At 38.3% G+C, this 18,488-nt stretch overlaps 1 pseudogene; it reads right to left on the reverse strand.

Annotated features, from left to right (window-relative positions):
- Nucleotides 1-12,770: 12,770 nt before the first annotated feature.
- Nucleotides 12,771-14,056, reverse strand: LOC102816486 (annotated as a pseudogene).
- Nucleotides 14,057-18,488: the final 4,432 nt, after the last annotated feature.

Here is an 18,488-nt window from a genome sequence, read left to right on the forward strand (position 1 = left end):
TATTACTGCTATTGCAGGATTGTGATGTAATAGTATTTATCTTTGTTGCCTTTAACTCTTGTGCACCTCTCAGTACCTTCCTTTGTCCTGGTAATATTTTACTGACCTCCCCTTACTCTTTAGGAACTTTTCCTTCACCCAAATTACTATGTGTCTTCTCTAATTTGCAATTTTCCTTCCTTCCCCATTCATCTACAGTAACCACCAAAGAATGTTTCTGTTAATGTGAAAACGTTGTATTGACTTAAAAAAAAAGTTTTCCCCTTTACCCAGTTTAACAATGTTTACCCTGGTGTGAGGCTGTAGGAGGAGCACTCAACCTCAAGGTTGGTTTGAACCACAAAGTTAGTGGTTCAAACTCACCAGCTGCTCCTTGGAAACCCTATACAGGATCGCTATGCATCAGAAACGACTCGACGGCACTTAGCAACAAAAACAATGTCCTTCAGGTCCATTCATGTTATGAGGTTGTTTGAGGATTTATCATTAGTCTTTAACATTGCATAGTGTTCCATTGTGTGTATGAACCATAGTTTATCCACTCAGCCATTCATTGAGCACATAGTTTATCCATTCATCCATTCAGTGAGTCTTTTTGCTATTGTAAATAGTGCTGCGATTAACATGGTGTGCATATATCTATTCATGCCACAGCTCTGATTTCTCTAGATATATGCCTTTCTATAGATCTAGTCCTCAAGTGATGCTGTAGGATAAGCACTGAACTACTAACCACAAGGTCAGTGGTTCAAACCCACCAGTCACTTCTTGGAAATCTTATATAGGGTCACTATGGGTTGGAACTGACTTGACAGCACTTAACAACAACAACATATACCTTGTAGTTTAATCTGAATGCCTTGAGAAAAAATAGTTGATTAAAGAGCTGACACAAAACCCACTGCTGCCTAGTTGGTTACAACTCATACTGACCATGTGTAGCAGTTCCAACGTTACAAATCTTTACTGGAACAGAGAGCCTCCTCTTTCTCCCTTGGAGTGGCTGGTGGATTCAAACTTCCGACCTTGCAGTCAGCAGCCTAATGGAAAATCTAATTAATATAATTATGTTCAGAAAATATAGTGTGGGAAGAAATAAGAAAAGTTAAGAATAATAAGCACTGCAAGAATAATTTTTTAAATTCCAGTAGAAACTCAAACCATAAATGCAACTATCAAATGTGGTGGTGGTGGTTATGTGCCGTGGAGTCGGAACTGACTCATAGTGACCCTGTACAGGGTTTCTGAAGCTGTAAATCTTTACAGGAGCAGAAAGCCTCATCTTTCTCCCACGGAACAGCTGGTAGTTTTGAACTGCTGACCTTGCGGTTCGCAGCCTGATTCGTCAAAATTTTGGGTGGTGTATAGAAAAAGTCACTAGTAGTATAATTTTTGAAATTCATAATCATCTGAAAAGTCACTAAATGTTATTAATTTTCTCTCAACATATTATTTACTTTTGTATTTCTATTTCATTTTTATCAGCACAATATTCTTCATCAAAAGTCACAGGAGCTGCAATATTTTCCTAGCTGGCCTTTTTTGTGTTAGTCCTGGTGCTCCAAGAAGTGTATGTTATTATGACATTAAACATACAAGAAATGTATTAGGGGACATGACTGTGAGAGAAAATGGAAAGGAATTCCCGGGATACTTGGAGAGTTGTCAGACCATGCTGTACGTCTGACTCAACTGAATAAGAGAAGAAAAGAAGAAAGTTGGGTGGGAGTTTTTGAAATAGCAGTGTAGTTTTAAGCAGGATTATGAACAGATTTGAAATGGTTCAGTCATGGCTGATGAAACAAGAATATTGTATGCATTGCCTCACAACCAAATCTCTTCCAAGGCAGATAAGTAAACAGTCACTGTATCCTCCTCAAGGGACATGAGTGTACCTGGAGGACATGATGCTAAATGAAATAATCCCATGTTCTTACACAATATGACATGTAATAAAATACTTGTTTTAAGACATAATATGTTGGATAGTTGCTTTTTTTTTTTTTTTTTTTTAATGCAGCAATAGGCAACAAGATCAGAAATGTTGTTTGTATTGCCTGTTGGCTAGGTGGAGATACCAAGTAGACATTTCTAAAGGTTGAAAATAAATATTTGAGAGTCAGCTAAGTATAGATGACATAAAAAAAAAAAAAAAGCCAATGGACTGAATAAGGTGACCTAGAAAGAATGTACAAATTGAGAAGAGGTCCAAATATGTTGATATGTTTCAGAGCACGGCAGTTGGGACCATGGGCCAATTATTCTCCATGTAGGTGAAGGTCTTAGATGGTGAGTGTCTGACAGAGAACATAGAGCAGTAAGAGTGGAGGAAAATCAAGAGAAAATGAAGTCTAGGAGGCTGAGGAAGGAAAATGTGCTATAGAAGAAACAATGGTCAATGACAAATGCTATTTAAAATTTTTTTAAAATTGGGTACTTACGTAGCAGATCAGTTTCCCATTCAACAATTCATTAGTACTTTATTTCTTCTCATTGATTACAACCTCTACAATTAATTATGGTCAATAATTGATCCTGAGCATTGGAAATTGAAGGCTGAGTATTCTCTATTGGATTTGGCAATATGAGATCTTTGTTGTTGTTGTGAGTTGCTGTTGAGTAGATTCTGACTCATAGCCACCCCATGTATGCAGAGTAGAATTGCTCCATAGACTGTTCAAAGCTGTGATCTTTCAGAAGTAGATTGACAATCTAGACTTCTGAGGTGCCACTGGGTCAATTCGAACCACCAAATTTTGGCTAATAGATGAGTACTTCACCATTTGAGCCAACCACATCCTTAGCAACATTGATAAGAGCAATTTCACAGAGTTATGGGGAAGAAAGTCTTACTGGATTAAGGTCAAGGAGGAAATGGGAGAACAGAAAACCCTTTCAGTGAGTTTTTCAACAAAGGAAAGAAGTAACTGAGGTGTGAAAAGGGCAAATGAGCATTTGTGTTTTGTTTAATTGTTGTTACTATTAAGTGCCATCCAGTCTGTTCTGAGTCATTGTTGTTAAGTGTCATCATGTCAGTTCGTACTCATAGTGACCCTGTATAGGGTTTCCAAGGAGAGGCTGGTGAGTTTGAACTGCTGACCTCGCGGTCCAGTGGTACCACAGAAGGTCTCCATGTTCTGACTCACAGTGACCCGGTATAGGGTTTCTGAATGTGCAATCTTTACAGGAGCAGAAAGCTTCATCTTTCTCACACAGAGTAGCTGGTGTACTTGAACCTCAGACCTTATGGTTCACAGTCTAGTGCTTATCCTACAGAGTCACAGTGTTCCCCTTTTGTTTAGTAGAGACCAGAATAAACAAGTACAGTGGAGAATAAGGATGATGTAGAAACTAATCGACAACAAAGAATTACTCAACAATATAATTTTAGACTGCAATAAATGCTGTGAAGAAACCAAATAGAATGATGGGATAAATATAAATGTAGGAGTCTTATTTATCAAAGAAAGTCTCTTTGAGGAGATTTTTGAATTGAGATCCCAAGATTGAAAAGGGAAGGCTGGAGAAAGGAGAGAGAGTGTCAGGGAAACAGCAAATGCAAGTCAGTTGAGCTCAGGATGTTTGCAGTACAGGGAAGGAGCCAAAATGGCAAAGGAATGGTGAGCAAGGGAAAAGTAAGATAACTGAAGCTAAGAACTAGTCAGGTCCCAGGTCTTGTCATTGTAGATCATGAGTTTAGATTTTATTGTAGGTTATAAAGGAAATCCCTGGAGGATTTTAATAATAAGAATGATGCTTTAATATGATCATTAATAGCATTGTCACTTTTATCATCTTGCATTTTAAAAGTCCTTCATGAATGATAAGTGCTTGTGTCTCATATATAGGAGCTCACTGAGTTCAGATAATTAATCTGGGGTATAGCTCGGAGCTCTGGTAGCGTAGTGGTTACAAATTGGACTGCTAATCTCAAGGTCAGCAGTTCGAAACTGCCAGTGGTTCCATGGGAGAAAGATGAGGCTTTCTGCTTCTGTAAAGATTTACAGCCTCGGAAATCCTGTACAGGGTTGCTATGGGTCGGAACCGACTCCACAGCACACAACAACAACAACATAACTCAGATCCAGACACCTAGCACAGTGGTAAGTACAGAGCATGAACTCAAACCCAATGCTGCTATTGGTGGCTGTAAAATTTTTTCTAATTCATAGTAACGCTGTGTGTTACAGAGGGGAATTTCCATAGGAAATCTTATGAATAATAGTTATATGTTGTCTGATATAGTGCCAGAAGACGAGCCTCTCAGGTTTGAAGGAATTCAAGATATGACTAGGTAAAAGCTGCCACCTCCAAATAGAATCATCCTTAATGATGGGGATGGAGTAAAGCTTTGAGAACTTCATTTTCTGATGGGCTATGACTCAAAATGAAGATAAATAGACATCTAATGATAATCAGAACATTGAATGTGCAAAGTAAGAATCAGAAGTGAAAGTGTACATATAACAATCGATATCCTAGGCATTGTTTATTTAAAATAGATTTGTATTGGCCATTTTGTGTTGAATAGTCAGATGGTCTAGTATGCCAGGAATAAAACAATGAAGGGAAACAGCATCATATTGATTTCAAATAGAATATTTAAAGATCTATCCTGAAGTACAATACTGTCAGTGATAGGATAACATCCATATACATGCAAGAAAGACCAGTTAATATGACTATTATTAAAATTTGCATCAAGTACATCATAAAGAAAGAAAACACCAAAATGGATGTCAGAAGGAACTCTGAAACTTGCTCTTAATGTAGAATAGCTAAGGCAAATGGGAGAATTGAAGAAAAAAAAAAGTTGAATATAAGATTTCAAAGTGTGGCTAGAGAAGACAAAATAAAATTTTGTAATGAAATTTGTAATGACCTGGATTTATAAAACCAAAAGGGAAAAACACACTTACACACTTGGCATCTCTGAAGCTGAAAGAACTTAGGAAAAAAATTCAAGCCTTGATTTCCAATATTGAATTCTATCGGCAAAATATTACAGCATCAAAAGAAAATGAAAGGAATACATAGAGTATCAAGAAGAATTGATTGATGTTATATCACTTCAGGAAGTAATATATGATTAAAACCTGGTGACACTGAAGAGAATAAGTCCAAGTTGCACTGAAGATATTGGAGAAAAACAAGGTTCCAGGAATTGATGGAATACCAATTGAGATGTTTCAACAAAAGGACACTGAAAACAGTCACTCATCTATACTAAGAAATCTGGAATACAGCCATCTGGCCAACCACCTGAAAGAGATTTACATTTATTCCCATTTTAAAAAAAAGGTGATCTGAAAGAATGCAGAAATTATCCAACAATATCATTAATATTTAGTCCTGGTGTGGCACTGTAGGATAAGCACTCGACCTCAAGGTCAGTTTGAACTTCAAGGTTCAAACTCACTAGCTAGCTCTTTGGAAACCCTATACAGGGTTACTATGAGTCGGAACCGACACAATGGCACTTAACAACAATATTAATACCACAGGCAAGTAAAGTTTCGCTAAAGATAATTCAAAAACAGGTGCAACAGTACATCAACAGTGAAATGCCAGAAATTTAAGCAGGGTGCAAAAGAAGACATGAAACAAGGGCTATTACTGCTGATATTAGGTGAAGCTTGGCTGGAAGCAGAGAATACCAGAAAGATTTTTACTTATGTTGACTATGCAAAGGCATTCTACTTGGATCTTGAATTATGACTAGCATTGTGAACAGTGACAATTCCAGAACACATACTTGTGCTCATGTGGAACCTGTACATAGACCAAGAGGCAGTTGACAAACAAAACAAGGGGATACTGCATAGTTCAAAATCAGGAAAGGCCTGTGTTGGGGTTGTATCCTCTCATTGTATTTATTCAATCTGTATACTGAGTAAGTAATACCAAAAGCTGGACTATACTAAGATGGAATTGGAATCAGAATTACAAGGAGACTCATTAACAACCTGCAATATGCATATGACACAACCTTGCTCACTGAAAGCAGAGCATTTGATGCACTTATTAACGTACTTCCTTCAGTATGGATTACATCTCAACATAAAAAAAACAAAACAAAACAAAAGTCATCACAATTGCACCAACAAGCAACATCATGATAAACGAAGAAAAGATTGAAGTTGTCAAGGGGATTTCATCTTACTTGGATCATGATCAATACCCATGGAAGCAGCAATCAAGAAATCAAATGCTGTACTGTATTATGCAAATCTGCTGCCAAAGACCTCTTCAAAGTGTTAAAGAGCAAGGATGCCATTTAGAGGACTAAGGTGCACCTAATCCATGCCATGGTAGTTTCAATTGCCTCATGTGTATCTGAAAGCTAGACAACGAGTAAGGTAGACTGGAGAAGAATTGATGCATATGAATTGTGGTGTTGATGAAGACTATCAAACATATCTGAACTGCACGAAGAACAAATAAATCTATCTTGGAAGGAATACTACTGTAATGCTCCTTTGAATATGTTGTCAAGATGAACCAGCCCCTGAAGGACATCATGCTTGGTAACATAGAGGGTCAGCAAAAAAGAGAAAGGCCCTCAACAAGATGGACAAGTGGCAACAACATGGCTCAAGCATGGCAATGATTGTGAAGATGGAGCAGGATTGGGTAGAATCTCATCCTGTTGGACATCCAGAGTTGCTGTGCATAGGAGTTGATGACACCTGGCAACAAGAACAATTTTAATGGAAATAGATGATCAGCCTTTTTCTTCTGCTGTGCTGCTGGGTATATTAGAACAGTCAATCTTTAGGCTATTAGTCAGGGCAAACCATTTTCTAAATCCAAGGATTTATCCCACCACACTAGAGTATGCACTTTTCACTCCTTGTCCACACTCCCCTCACTCAACTCTGTGTCTATCACTATGCCACAACATAACAACTCGACTGCAATCCTATTGGTTGTTTCTTTGATCCTTGAAAACACCAGAATTGGCTGCAAATTGTTGATATCTAAGGATCCCTAGTATCAGAGTGGTCTAAGTTTGGTCTGCTCACCGTAAGATCTGGGGTTCAAATCCACCAGCCACTCCTAGGGAAAAAGATGCGGCTATTTGCTCATATAAAGATTTACAGTCTTGTACCCCTTACGGAGTCCTGGTATGGTGCTGTAGGATCAGCACTGGACTGCTAACCACAAAGTTGGTGGTTCAAACTCACTAGCCACTCCTTTGAAACCCTATACTGACTGGGTCGTTATGAGTCAGAACTGGCTCGACAGCACTTACAACAACAAAATGCCTATTAAATCCCAGTTCTACCCTGTACTATAAGGTTACTACTGGTTTAAATAAAGTCAAGAGCAGTGGAGAAAAGTTGATCGTTGGCCCCTCCATCCCTCCAGCCAAGCCAGTGGTTATTGTTGTTAAGTGTCTTTGAGTCATTCCGAATCACAGGGACCCTGTATAGGGTTTTGAGGAGTGGCCAGTGAGTGCTTATCTCACAGTGCCACACAGGTTAAATGAGCTTACGTCTGCTCGCTAGCTTCCATGCCTACTCAGCCTTTACTTGCATAGTTCTGGTTGTCTGCTACGCTTCATGTTGTTGATGATAAAACGCTCTCTGAGGACAAGTACCTTGCCTCACACTTTGCTTGAATAGTTTGGTTATTTTTTCTATTCATAGAATAGTAATAAAATACTTCTTGGATAAATGAAGCAATTTGCTTCAAAGGCCAAAAATTCATTTCAAGCTATAGAATTTCTCCCCTGTGTTTCTGAACAAGGGACAAGGCAACAATCACAATTTCAGGATTTCTGGATAAAGTGGCTCTGCAATCACTGGAAGACAATGTATATGTTGGAAGTAATGCTCTTTAAGACATTTTCAAACACTTACTTCTAAGGAATCCTGGTGTGGCACTGCAAGATAAGGTCCCTTTGAACAGCAAGGTTGGCAGTTCATACCCACCATGCACTCCTTGAAAACCCTACATAGGGGAGCTATGAGTTGGAAGTGACTTGAAGGCACTTTACAACTTTTAGGAAAAAGACACACTTTTCAAATTTGATACATTGTTTGAGAAACCAGAAACTTAATTCTGATTTATAATTGTTGTTGCTGTTGTTATGTGCTGTGGAGTCGGTTCCAACTCATAGCGACCCTGTAAGGGGTTTCTGAGGCTGTAAATCTTTATGGGAGCAGAAAGCCTCATCTTTCTCCCATGGAATAGCTGGTAGTTTCGAACTGCTGACCTTGCAGTTCTCAGCCCAATTCGTAAGCACTACCCTACCAAAGCTCCTTCTGATCTATAATGGGAGATACTAGTTTCGAATAACAAATTTATTCATTAATCAGTGAAAGAAATTCAATATTTCAAACAGAATGAATTAAAAATGATCTTAAATATATAGAGACTAGGTCACTAGTGACTGTGATAATTAATTAAAAACAATAAGATTTATGATTGAAGCATATGAGTTGTATTTTCAATCTTGAAACAAAGTTCTTCATTTGAATCTATTCAATTTTCAGGTTAATATGCCAGACACTTTAATCATTAGTTTTTGACATTCAATGAAAAAAATGATCATTTTAATTGTTGAAAACAGAGAGAGGGTTTCAAAATTAAAAACCATATTTCAATTAACACCTTGTTGTTGTTGGGTACTCTTAAGATGGTTTCAACTTATATTAATACTACACACAACAGAATGAAACACTGCCTGGTCCTGTCCCATCCTCACAATTGCTCTTGCTCTTACCTTTGAGCCCATTGTTCTTGCCATTGTGCCAATACATGTCGTTGGGGGTCTTTCTCTTTTTTTGAAGACCCTCCACTTTACCAAGCATGATGTCCTTCTCCAGGGACTAGTCCCCCCTGATAATGTACCTGAAATATGAGAGATGGAGTCTTGCCATCCTGGCTTCTAAGTAACATTCCAACTATACTTCTTCCAAGACATATTTGTTTCTTCCTCAGGCAGTCCATGGTACCTTTAATATTCTTTTCCAATAACATAATTTAAATGCATCAGTTCTTCTACCGTCTTCCATATTCATTGTCCAACTTTCGCATGAATATGAGGCAATTGAAAATTGACCAAGTCATGACTTGGATCAGATAAATCTTAGTCCTCAAACTAATATCTTTGTTTGTGAACACTTTAAAGAGGACTTTTTAATTCTTGACTGCCACTTTATGAGTGCTGATTGTGGATCCAAGCCAAATGAAGTCTTGGACAACTCCAATCTTTTCTCCATTTATCATGATGTTATTGGTGCAGTTTTGAGGATTTTGTTTTCTTTACATTGAGATGCAATCCATGCTGAAGGCTGTGGTCTTTGATATTCATCAGTAAGTATTTTAAATCCTCTTCACTTCCAGCAAGCAAAGTTGTATTATCGGCATATCACAGGTTGTTGATCAGTCTTCCTTCTATCCTTATGCCATGTTCTTCTTCATAGAATCCAGTTTCTTGGATAATTTACTCAGCATACAGATTGAATAAGTATGGTGAAAGGATACAGCTTTGGTGCATACCTTTCCTGATTGTAATCCACTCAGTATCACCTTGTTCTGTTCTAACAACTGCCTCTTGGTCTATATACAGGTTTCTCAAGAGCACGATTAAGTGTTCTGGAATGCACAATCTTCCCAATGTTAGCCATAGTTTATCATGAGCCACACAGTCAATAGCCTTGGCATAGTCAATATGGCACAAGTAAGCATATTTCTGGGAGTCTCTGCTTTAAGTCAAGATCCATCTGGTGTTAGCAACGATATCCCTTCTTTCATGTCCTCATGAATCTGGCTTGAATTTCTGGCAGTTCCATGTTGATGTATTCTTACAATCATTTTTTAATTATCTTCAACAAAATTTTACTTTTATGTGTTATTAATGATATTGTTAGATGATTTCTGCATTCTTTTGGGTCACCTCTCTTTGGAATGGACAATATGGATCTAATCACTGCATAGCTATTAATTGTTTCATTTTCTGTTCAGAATTAGTTGCACTTGATTTTATTTTGAAATCTAAAAAGCATTGCCAACTGCCTATACAATAAAACATGAAGATACATATCAATATTAAATCTTTCCATAGGCATAGTGCTGATCTATAAGTAAAATTGAGACCTAAGTGGTTGAACACCAATTGGGAATTACCTATAAAACGGAAGTCAGAGAGTCAGTGACCCCTTCATGGGGTTCAAGAAGTGCCAGCCCATTAAGGAGCCCCAAAGTGGAGAACTGAAATGTATGTTCAGGGGTTGATTTTCTCCACCGTGGAAATGAAGCAAGGTAAAATAAATTTCTCTAATTCTTCATTTATGTTTAATTAGCAGCAGTGTAGTCACATTGTTGTTGTTGTTAAGTATCATCAAATCAGGTAAAACTCATAACGATATTGTATATAGTTCCCGAAGCTGTTCGTCTTTTGGGAGCAGAAAGCCTCATCTTTCTTTCATGGAGCTTGAACTGCCAACTTGTCGTTCATGGTCTGGTGCTTATCCTATAAAGCCACGCAGCTCCCTTAATAGCAATATGAGTTTCTTTTTCCTAGTAGAAGAATCCCTGGCCTGGTGTAAATGGTGAATGTGCTTAGCTGCTCATTGGAAAGCTGTAGGTTCTAAACTATCCAGAGCTACTTTGGAAGAAAGGCTTGGCAATGCGCTTCTGGAAACTCAGCCCTAACCACCCTGTGGAGTACAGTTCTGTTGACACACATGGTTTCGCCATGAATCGAAGTCAGCTCCACAGTGACTGATTTGGTGGTTGGTTTTGGTGGGGGAAAGGGAGTTATATATAGTCACATAGAAGCAATAGTATTATCCATGGCTTAATTCATTGCAGGTAAGTTTAACATGTTGAAGATTTAATGCAATATATGACTTCTTGTTGTTGTTAAGTGCCATCGAGTCAGTTCCAACCCATATTGACCGTGTATAGGGTTTCCAATAAGTGGCTGGTGAACTTGAACCTCCAAATTTGCAGTGCAAACCAACTTTGCAGTCCAGCACATTAACCCACAGCACCACACCAGGACTCATATATATGACTAGCTGTGTAAAATCATCCAGTGTGCATGCAGAAATTATTGAGAATTTGTTATAGCGTGATCCATAATATTAGTACAAGATCTGTCTGTAGTGTAACTTTTATCACCTGTGTGTGAATAACATGCTTCCTGTTGAGTGTAGAGGCCTGACAGCAAGGGGTACAAGATAAAACCACCATAAAACTAAAATACAACTGCGTGCTTTACTCATAAAGATGGAAGGAAGGCTAATGAACAGCTAAGACTTTATGGTACACAGATTACAAAATGAAGGAATTGCTTTTATAGAAAGTCAAATTGTTGATCATATTTTTTCACACCACAAAATCTTAGTAATATAAAAAATAATCTGTCAGGAAATCTACAAATGATTCAACAGCAAGTTGAGACTTGGGAACAAAAACAATTGCATAGTACCCACCTGTATCAGCTTAGCTATAATTATGTAGATAAAATTATGTGTAATTTTTTCATTCAGTAACCACGTATTCAGTTCAATTCAATAGGTGATAAGGGAAAACCTGCCACATACAAAGTTCTGTGTCAGGCACCAAAGAGAGATCCTAGTACAAACAAGTACAGATAAGTAATATATGGTTCTTGTTCTCAAGAAGTTTACTTTGGTGGGGGAGATGAGCAAGTAGACAGTTAAATATAATACAAGTCTGACTGTATCAAGGGCTATATGGTATGACAGCTTAAATTAAAACCCCAAACCAATTCCACTGCCATGGAGTTGAGTAACCCATAGTGACCCTGCACAGCATTTCTGAGACTTTAAATCTTTACGGAAGCAGAAAGTCTCAGCTTTCTCCCAAGAAGTAGTTGGTAGATTTGAACAGCCAATCTTTCAGATAACAGTCTAGTGCTTATCTTACAGCGCCACCAGGACTCCATTTATGGGAGTTCTGCTAGCGTAGTGGTTACAAATAGGGTTGCGAACCTTTAGGTCAGCAGTTTGAAACTTCCAGCTGCTCCGTGGGAAAAAGATGCTCCTATAAATGTTTACAGCCTTGGAAACCCTGTACAGGGTCACTATGAGTTGGAACCGACTCCATGGCAAATAGCCACCACTACCAAAGGTTAAGTACAATTAATTTTGCCTGAAGGACTCAAGGAGGCTTCACAGAGTAGAGCAAACACAGGGCTTTCTGAGTAGAGAAGCAATACAATGGCAAATATTTAGGTGTGACTGAAATATAGAATTTTTTTTTTTTTTAATGCTGTTGTTATTAGGTGTCATTGAGTTGGTTCTGACTCACAGTGACCCTATGTACAACAGAACGATACACTGCTCTGTCCTGCGCCAGCCTCACAGATACTTGACCCTATTGTAGGCACTGTGTCCATTCATCTTTTTGAGGGTCTTAATCTTTTTTGTTGACTCTCTACTTAACTAAGGATGATCCCCTTCTCCAGAGACTGACCCTTTCTGAAAATATGTCTAAAGATATAGCATAATTGTATTAGTTTATTCAAATACATTGTCATATTGAAAAGGTAATCTAGTGGAAGAACCTTCATTTTGAAATTTGAGTCAGCTGATAACACAGAGCTATATATTGGGAAAAAAATGTCTATTGATAAGAAAACAATGCAATACAAATGAAACAACAAAACAATTTTCCTTTCTTACAAGCGGTCACTGAAGTGGACCTAATTCAGTTTTCCTTTTAAAACTCTTCAAAGATGAAAGTAGATTTAAACCTTATTGAAATGAATTTAAAAATTGGTTACTAAATTACTGATCTTTGGTACCATTTTTGGTTATTTTGATGCAGTTCTGTGTTTCTTCTTTTGCTTGTTGAACTGGTCTAGCTGTACCATATTTATCACCTTTATCATCATTATCACATTTCATTTTCTTGCCCTGAAACTGTACATTTCCTTTATTTCCCTTTCCTTTTCCTTTGAATTTGAGAGCTTTTGTCTTACATTCTTTTTGATCTTTCACTTTTCCTTCTAGCACTTTCTATGTTACTTCTTTGTTAACTGTTGTTATTGTTAAGTGCCATTGAGTCAGTTCCAACTCATAGCAATCCTGTATAGGATTTCCGAGTAGCGGCTGGTGAGCTTGAACCACCAACCTTACGGTTCAAACCGACCTTGAAATCTAGTGCATTAAGTCACAGTGCCACACCAGGAGTCCTCTCTAACAGTAGGTTCCCATTACTTGTATCCTTGTCTTTATCCAGTACTTCTTCAGCTTTTCCTTTAAACAGAGTAATTCCCTCTTTTGCTCTTCTGACAGTCTACCTGCTTTGTTTTTCCATGATTTGAGAAAAAGATGTGCAAATCTCCTTTATGGATCTAATCTTCTAAGTCACCCCCAAATTTCAGCAAGCAACCCATCTTTTCTTCTAGAGATTTCATATCCGCATCTTCTTGCCAACTTCTGGTTTCCTTCTTGCCCTTATTTATCTCACTTCCACTTTAGTTTACTTTCTTTCTTCAATATTGTTATCATTATTTTGCAGAGCAATCTTCCTTAAAAAGTATTAGCAGGTCTGTGTCTTTGTACATCTTGCCAGGAATTTCTATAAACTCCTCAGCAGATTCAATGTTATCAAACACAGCACGTATTGATCCTTCATATGCTTTGTGCAATTTGCTTTTCATCTGCATATTTAGTACTTTGTCTTCTAACTCTTCTTTTATTTCATGAAGGTTTGTATCAGTTGAGAAGCATTTAATATAAATAAAGCTTTTATAATAACTTTGCACTCATCAATCACTTACTTCAGAGAAGGGTTTGCTTGGAGATTTTCTGATTTTAGTTTTATCTTCACTTATTTTCATGAGTTTTGCCTTTGAATTGCTCAGCGCTTCTACTATTACATTAAAATCTATTGTCAACCTGTTGAATTTTATCATTATCTCCAAAGGTACCCAGCCTTCCACTAGTTTGATCTGTTCCTTTAAAAATTTGACCTGTGGCAAATTAAAATCACCAAAATGGCACTCAATTTGATGACAGACGCTGGTCTTCCACATACCCATTTTTTCATTATCACCACGTTTGTCCATTGTGGTGATTCTAAAAACTTTATAGCTCTGGTCCCACGAGGTGTTCCACAAGATCAATAATGGTGACAACAATATCTGACTTTGAAGCATCACTGGCTGACCTAATACACTTTTTGGACATGGGATTTTGATGCTGTTATTGGTCACTGCCTTGGAGAGAGCCCAACCCAGGCAGGGGGATCTGACTGATGTGATCCATAGGATTTTCCTTGGCTGATTTTCAGAAGTAGGTGACTCTGGAAGTCCTGCTAATGCCTGTCCAGTGTCACAGCACCCTGCATGCCTCAGCTGACAGATGGGTAGTGGCTGTCTAGGAGGTACATTGGCCAGGAACTGAATACTGGTCTCCTGTGTGGAAGGCAAGAACTCTCCAACTAAATTGCTGCCTCCAGAGTTCTTGATAGGGAGTGGTTAGAGCTGAATCTCTGTGGGCAATGGGTGGGCTGAGGAAGATTCAGGAGCTAAGGACATGAATCTGAAGGTCAATGAAACCTTGTGGGAAACTCTGAACTAGGGACTGACAGAGAGAAAGGAAATAGGGCAATGGTTTTGTGGTCCTTGTGATTCTGCCTCTATCGCGTTCTTTTTCTCTGCTTGAAATGACTTCCTGGGGATCCTCTGCTCATGCTTCAAAATCAAATCTAATGAACACCTTTCAGTGAAGCTTTTCTCCACCATCTCAGATGGCATGCATCCCTCCATCCTCAACACCTCAAACACAGCATTTGGACCGCACTGTACTTAAGAATTTTTATAGGCTCTAATCCATAGGAGTAGCAGGCTTGGATGAGGGCTTAGGTGGAGGTGGTCATCAGGCAACTGGAATTTCCATCTGTGGTTTGGAAAGAACAGTGGGTTTAAGGTAATGACTTGCAAAGAATTTGCATAGAGATGGCATTTTAAGTTATGGAATTATATACAATTTATGGAAAAAATACTCAGTTCATCATATATTGAATTTCAGAAAAACAAAACAAAACAATTGTCACCTAACTCAGGTTGATCCTGTATGTTTCAGAGTATAATTGTGCTCCATGGGTTTTCAGAATATAGAATAAATTTAGTTGGAATAGGAAGGAGTAGCATGCCTCAGCAACGGCTCTCAGAATTTTCTGCTGCACATACATGATTGAAAATTTCCATGTGTTCTACATTATCATGGGAGTATGCAATTCTTGGCAAATTAATGGTAATTTTATTTCATTCTTATCCAACCAAGAAAGCATATAGAACTGTAAAAAAAGAAAGAGTGATCTTGAATCTCTTCTAATGAGTAGAAATCATTTACATGCATAAGCTGGGTAATAGTAAAAGAAGATCTAGAACTATAGATTACAAGAATAATGTACTGCTAGGGAAACAGAGGTACTTATGAGAGTGTTTTGTGTCTGTGGCATTTCAAGTTAAAAAAAGAAAAGGGCTCTGTGAAACAATGACTTCATGAAAAAATAAGGTGAAGAAGTGACTCGAATAAACGACTCTTTAGAAGGAAACAGGCATCAAAGAGAAAAGTCTTGAGAAGCGGGTTTGGGAGGACGGAGAAGATGGAGAGGATATCAGCAAATATCCAGGCAGTGCAACAGTGAGGAAATAATGGGGAGACAGGAAGGATTGCTGGAGCAAGGCAGAGACACAGAGTCCCACTGTTGGGCAGAGATCTGGGACCGGCAGGGTGCAAGGAGACAGGATGGTGAATCCAAGAAGCAGGGCCGCCTATAAAAGCTGCCTTTTTGTTCTTTTGATGACAACACATCACATCGGTGGGTTAGATACACCAGCTTTCCCCACCCCCTTTGTTCCCTCTCTTCATCTTTTGAAAGTTTCCTGGCCAGTGTGCATATTTAAGACTTTAAGTACCACCCAATCACTGGGGATTTTCCACAAGGACTTGCAAAAACCAGAATACACTGTAAAAATGCTCTTCAGTCAATAAATTCTGTTTTTACTGAGCAAATTTCTTTATGATGTTTAACTTTGGTTCAGGTACAGATTCCAAGAAATGAAATTTGGTGGAGTCAGAAGGGAAAGCAACACGGAGAAAAGAAAACCCAAAGATAGCCATTTAAAACCTCACAATCAGGCCTTGTTTATGCAATATGGACTCTGAATTTTCTCTTAAAAAATGCATGTGATTAAGAAAATACTTTGAGCACCTAATAATAGGTCCCTGAAACCTGAGAGCCACCTCTCATCTTTCTAACTCTTGGGAACGCAGTTAATAAGAACGTATGTTTTTAATACACTGATTCTTAGCAACAAAATAGTTCTTTAATTAGTACAAACTTGAATAATGCATTCCCTCTTATTGTGCATGGCACATAACATTCGGTTACTTGTACCGGCAGATTCCTTTACAGATGTCACCACTGTACCTGTAATTTAGTTTAATGCCAGGTCAATCTGCCAAGTTTTTTCTTTTCTTTTCTTTTCTTTTTTTTTTTTAAGCTTTTCCCAACAGTTGGTTTGTGGAGCCTCACAGTAGTAACTAAACCAGCCTCCATATTAGGAAAGCACTATCAGTTAAAGGCATTCTTCATTCACACTAGGCAGTGAGGGGCTCCTCCGTGGTTCACCTTTTCAGGAGTTACTTAGGATTATTTTAAGAAAAGGAAAATATTGGACTGAAGGGATAGTCAAATCATTGGCTGTAATTTCCCCCAGGAATGTGTTGTGTGTGTTGAGTGCATTAAATCAGAATAAAAGCAGAGGATTTGAGGCAAATCTAAGGGATCCAGTCAGATGCATTCCTGGGACTGAAGGATCCTTTTCAATTTTTGGTTTTTCTAATTTCTCACATCCAGACCTACAGTTTTCTGATCCAGGAAATCATTTCTTGGCAGTGAAACCAAGTTTTTCCCACGTGACTAACTTGTCCACATGGAGGATGTCCGAAAAAGAATGTGTGCCAGACCCTTTCTACATCAATCTCAATCAAAATCATCTTGTCTCTACAGGTGTTGTGGCCAGGAGCTGTAGATGAAAAAGGATTAAAAAAATATGAGGCAAGCTCACCTCACAATTATTTCAAACTCCTCTCTGCTCCTCTGTTGAGCCTCAAGGAGGAAGTGCATAGTTTATTCCTTCACTCCACTCAGGATTTAAATGGGCAGATAGCAGCAGGATTTTTTAAGTTTTTCCTCAAGACTTAAGTCCCTAAGATTTAGAGTATTTTGTTTTTCTGAAGGTCTCCCCAGTACAAACCTTAGCATCACTGTGAAAATGGAGAATTCCTTCTTTTGGTATTCAGAAGCATAACACACATAATCCTTTATCTCTGGCAAAGCTATTAGCTTTTTGGCCTTTGGCTGGTCGATGTATACAGTATCTATAGTTATTGCATGCAAGTCTTCTCAACTGACTTGCAAACCCTTTGATCAAACCAGCTAAACTTGATTTTCCAGATGATTCAAGAGACAAGGCACACATCTATCAGCTTTACAAGTCCTGGCAAGCAATCAAGAACCCATGCTCCCTCACTCCCTTCATCAGAATGAAAGGTAAACAGGGCGCCTGTTCTCATTTAAATTCGGAGCATCAGGGTCCTACCTCCACTTTCACAGTTTTGTAGCAGAAGAAAAACAACAGCTGAAGTCAGAAAAAGGTTTCCTTGGCAAGGAGGCCAAACTAAATAATGACACCCAAAGCAAAAACATGCTTCACTGAAACTAAACTTTAGTCAATTCAACCTACTGAAAACAAAGCTTTTTTTGTGATTTCAAAAGTGAACATTGTACTTTGCTCTGGCAGCCCTTTATATGTTTTTGAATGATCCAATTATGCATAAATCCCAGGCTTAGAGACCTTTCAGCACCTCAATCCTGTGAGTGATTTGAAAACATGACTGAAAATTTCTGCATACAGTGCCTGCCTTTTCTTCCCCTTAGCCTTCTAAAACCCACGGCGAGTGGCCATGTTTTGACTTACACTGTCATTGTGTATTCCTTCTCTCTCTCTTTTATTACATTGGAAAGATTTATAGAAGATCAAGGACTCTATTTCCTGTTCTGCAGGAGTTCATGTTCTTTATCACTTCTTTGTCATTTCTCGCCTTGTGAAGGCTCTGTCCCATTGACTGAATCGAGGATTACTTGAAGATACAGTTCATGTCATTTGTAGGCAGAAAGCAGCAAACTGAAATCAAGATTGTTTCTGTTTTGGTTTGTTTTCATTGAAGCAGTGATATCCAAATAAGGCCTTTATTTGAAAAATTTGATAATCCAATTGGCTAGTCACTTGATAGTAAGTAGTCAACTTGATTAGCAGTATTAAATGGTACCAGTTAGAGTCCTGGAGTCCTCACGTGGTGCTGTGGGTGAATGCGCTGGACTTCAAAGTCAGTTTAAGCCACAAGATAGACAGTTTCAAGTTCACCAGTTGCTCCTCAGAAACCCTATACAGGGTCTATGGGTCAGAACTGACTTGGTGGCACTTA

Source organism: Chrysochloris asiatica, unplaced genomic scaffold (assembly GCF_000296735.1).
Source record: "Chrysochloris asiatica unplaced genomic scaffold, ChrAsi1.0 scaffold00063, whole genome shotgun sequence".
In the NCBI taxonomy this organism is placed as follows: Eukaryota; Metazoa; Chordata; class Mammalia; order Afrosoricida; family Chrysochloridae; genus Chrysochloris; species Chrysochloris asiatica.